This window comes from Anabrus simplex, chromosome 5 (genome assembly GCF_040414725.1).
Source record: "Anabrus simplex isolate iqAnaSimp1 chromosome 5, ASM4041472v1, whole genome shotgun sequence".
Lineage (NCBI taxonomy): Eukaryota > Metazoa > Arthropoda > Insecta > Orthoptera > Tettigoniidae > Anabrus > Anabrus simplex.
In genome coordinates this window covers 295,785,148-295,789,593 of record NC_090269.1, presented here as the reverse complement: position 1 = coordinate 295,789,593, position 4,446 = coordinate 295,785,148, and positions in this window count along the sequence as shown.

The following is a 4,446-nucleotide window of genomic DNA, read 5'->3' as shown; positions in this document are numbered from 1 at the left end:
GAACTAGATACATCACATTGAGTAATTTAATTGTGTGAGAGTATCCAAAGACAAATGTTACATCGATGTAAGTAGTCCGTGATGGCCAGCACAATTTCCAGTGTGAGATTGGATACTATCAAGTACAGTAAACAAAACACGACACTTACGGATTTCGCCTTGCTAAAATGGGAGACAATTCGACGGTGGCGCTCCTAGTGACTTGACCTGAACAAATCGCGCTAAATTCAAATATCAATGGAAATGTATATGCGGAAATGGATAAATAAATTACGTCTAGAAAGAAAGTGGTATTGAGATATTAACTTCGAAGTTGCTAAAGCAATTCTCGATAAATGAATGAAGAATTATTTAAAAGGTTATCATTCAAAGACTGAAATTAGACATATAAACAAGGTGTGAAATGGACTGCTGTGAAATGGCTTGATCTTTCATTTATGCATTACTTTTTTAGCTTTAGCATACCTGCCTGAAATCTTACGGTTGGATTTGTCTTTTTTCCTCATTTAAAAACATTGTATCATCACATTAAGACATTTGTCAATAAAAATGTCGGCACATTCCTTACACATATGATGCAATGAATTAACATTTAATAGCTGGACAATTTTCCTCTTAACATGAAGCCTACTAACAGAAGGAAAATCTATAAAATCCCGGCTTTAATTTGAGAAGAGGGATAAAAGAAAGAAAACTTTGAAAATGTTGTCGATAGTGATGCTTTGAGGAATATTTACGTACAATTAGAGTAAAAATGTAACATACCCTTGGCTGTATGGTCGAGGATTTTTAAAGTCGCTGGCCTGGAAATGATCTGAACAGATCTTATAATTCTTATACAAGCGTAACGTCCCTTCTTTCTTGTACACTTTATCCAAATCGCTTCTGTGACATTTCAAAACCCACAGATCACACCTACAAGAACACACCGGTACTGGTCTAAAATGTTTCCCATATATCTCCCTTCTTGGTTTGCAGCTCTGTTTGTGACTGGTTGAATGCATCTGTAGACGGCAATATTAGTTTGTGACGTATTGGATGAAGGCAAACTATGAACTCAGGCACATAGTGACTAGATTAGCAACTCACGGTTTTCATCATCGTGTGTGTGCTAACAAAACTTTTCACACCCCGAGAAAGGAATGTATATGTGTTCTGTGCGAGAAAACTTGCGACTTATATCATGTGATGACGTGTACTAAAAGACAGATGGGACTAACCAAATTCTGTTTGATGTAATTCGTCATGTAAACATATCTTAATGGCCATTGGCTGGAGTAAAATCTTTATTATAACAACATATCGGTATTGAAGGCTAACTGCTGCACTATACAATAAAATATGCGTATTATATTTTAAGCCCGTTAAAACATGGGTCGAGCAGGTCAGAAGATTATGAAGTACTATAAAAATCTCTGTCACTGGAAGAATATATATGCAAACACAATATTACTTACATGTTCTTGTCACGAGGGAACCTGAAGAACGAGCGCGCATTTTTCTCTATTTCGTAATTACTGCAGCCAAACACAGCACATACCTTTCCCCTCATGTTGAGAGGAGATATCAAGGAATGACACACGCTACTATTTAATTATGTCATCTCACTGAAAACGCGTAAATAACACCAAAAACTTCACACAAAAATACACGTGCTCTTATGACAGAATCAGTACCGTTCAGGTCTATCCGCTAGAGTGAGCTCCAATAGCTGTCCCTCGATATCTCGCTCAGTGTCGTGTATTGTCTCTACTGTATTTGATACTAGGTCTTAAAGTCAAGATAGCCAAATTAGGCAAAGATATCCAATTTCTCAAACAGTGTATCGCTCACAATTTGACACCCAACTTTCTTAAAAGCAAATCTAAGAATCATCGATCTTCTTTTCAAATTACTAAAACCCAAACTAGAACAAATAAGATTTGGCTGAGAGACGAGATCAAATTTTTATACAAGAAAAAGTCCTTCCTTAACCATAGATTATACGAGACTCACCTCGAAACCACAACTTTACTTTCGAATGCTCACTGGAACCTCTTTCAAGCCCAAGTTGACAATAGATTATCTATTGAATTATCAAAGAAACAACATACCCTAGAGAAAAAGCTGCATAAGTTAATGAACTCCAAACTCAACAACAACCATGCTAAAGAAACCAACAAAAACACAAGGCCTAATATGCCCAACCAATTTCACCCTCCGATCATAAATTTGTCCAAAGTACCACTGACTGAAGACGAAAATTCCATTTTAGCCAAGGGCCCTAAACACAAATGGCCTAATTTTAACACTCTGAACACCTAATAACTAAACAAATGTACATGCACTCAATTGACATAAAAACAAAAGAAAACAAATATATACAAAGTGACATTAAAAACTGGGATGGAATTGAATAAATTTGAAAATGAACTAGGTTCTAACATCTTGAGTATGTTCATCATTGAGAATAATTTCAAGTATTAAGTATTAATTTATATACACAGAACTGTTAGTTCTAATACTGCTGATAATTTCAATAGGAACTGCTAAATGTTGATCCTGTAGTTTGTCATCAAACCTATATGTGTGGTGTTAGCTATATGTAATCCATTGGACACTGCTGTAAATAACCACTAGCTGACAGGGAACTGTTAGATGTTGTTTCATCTTCCATCAAAATAATAAATGAGATGCTCTCATGGTGCTTGTTAAATCTTGCTGAAATGTTGTTGGACATTGTCAGGACAGCACATGAAGATGTGGTTAACACAGATACATTGTGTCTGGTATAAAATTTTTGCGATTCATTGCGGTGCCCATGAAGTTAACCTGATAAATTAGATAAAATTAAATTAATGAATTGAATGAGAGAATGTGTTAGTTAGATGGCATAGGTTATATGAGACTTATCTTTCAATACAGCATGAGGTGTGTGGTCCATTGTTGAGTGTGCTTCAGACTAACTGTTGTGAGATTCAAATGAAAAGGAAGGAGATGGGGAGGGGAAGGTCAGAAGGAGAGGGGGTTGGGGAGGGGGGTTAAGGTGGGGCTGAAGGATGTGGGAAAAAGGATGGTTGTTGAGGAAATGTGCTGTGAATATTATGAAAAACTGAATTATGACTTGTTGGTTTGACATTGCTGAAAATGGGAATTAGAAGGTCAAAAAGGATATTTGATTTTTCTGAAATTTCATTAAGATTATGATTTGGGTTGAAATATTGATCTAAATGTATGAAGCAGCTTTCGGTAATGTTAGGGAGGGGTCCTTTACTGATGATTTTGAGAATTTCCATATCTTGTTTTATTTCTGTGAATTTGTGCTTATAGTCATGCATATGCTGTCCTACAGCTGAAAATTTATTGTATTTCAGGGCATTGACGTGTTCTGAGTACCTTATCTTAAAATTTCTCCCGGTCTGTCCGTCGTAAGAAGAATTACAGCTGTTGCAAGTGATCCTGTATACTCCTGATTTTGAATAACTATTGAACTTGTTTATGGATGTGGCATTATGTAAGATTTGTGCATTCCTATTCTTTGTTTTGAAAGCTACTTTTACATCGTGCTTTTTAAAGATGTTGGTGACTTGGTAGATTTGTTCGGTGAAGGTAAAGATAGAAAGAGAGGAGTTGTTTTTCTTATCTTTTTTCAAGGTGGTAGAAGGATGGTATTTATATTTATTGATTATTTTTTCTATAAAGAACCTGCTGTATCCATTGGATTTTGCTATATGACGAATAGTGTTCAACTCATTTTTGAGGTCTCTTTTAGACATTGGAACATTGAAGGCTCGGTATACCACGCTGTTGTATGCTGCTCGTTTGTGAATTTGGGGGTGTGAAGAATCTTGACGGATTGTGGTGACTGTTTGGGTGGGTTTTCTGAAAATCTTATATCTTAAGTAACTTGGGTGTCTGGTAATAGTTAGGTCTAGAAAATTTATTTTCTGTTCAATTTCGGATTCAAGTGTGAATTTTATATGTGGGTCAATGTTATTTAGATTAATGAGAGTGGTAGCTGCATTTGTAATGCTCTCATCCATAATTACTATGGTGTCGTCTACGAATCTTGCCCAGAAAAGGATGTTGTTAAAGTTATTATTACCATCAATTTTGGTGTGTTCTAAAAAATCCAGGTAGATCTCAGCTAAGATACCCGAGGCTGGTGATCCCATAGCCAATCCTTCTTGTTGATAAATAACATTATCGAAAGTGAAATAGTTGTTGCTAATAACTAACTTAAGCATAGACATGAAATCCTGTATTTCTAGTATACTTAATCCGCTGTATTTGCTTAAATTGTTTTGAATGATGGGGTATATTTTGGAGGTTTGTATGCTAGGATACATGTTTACAATATCGAATGAGTGGAGAGAATGATTGGATTGAATGTTAAATTTTTTCAATTTATCGATTAGTTCTTTAGTGTTTTTGACGGATTTGTTCGATAAGAAATGATAGTTTCTT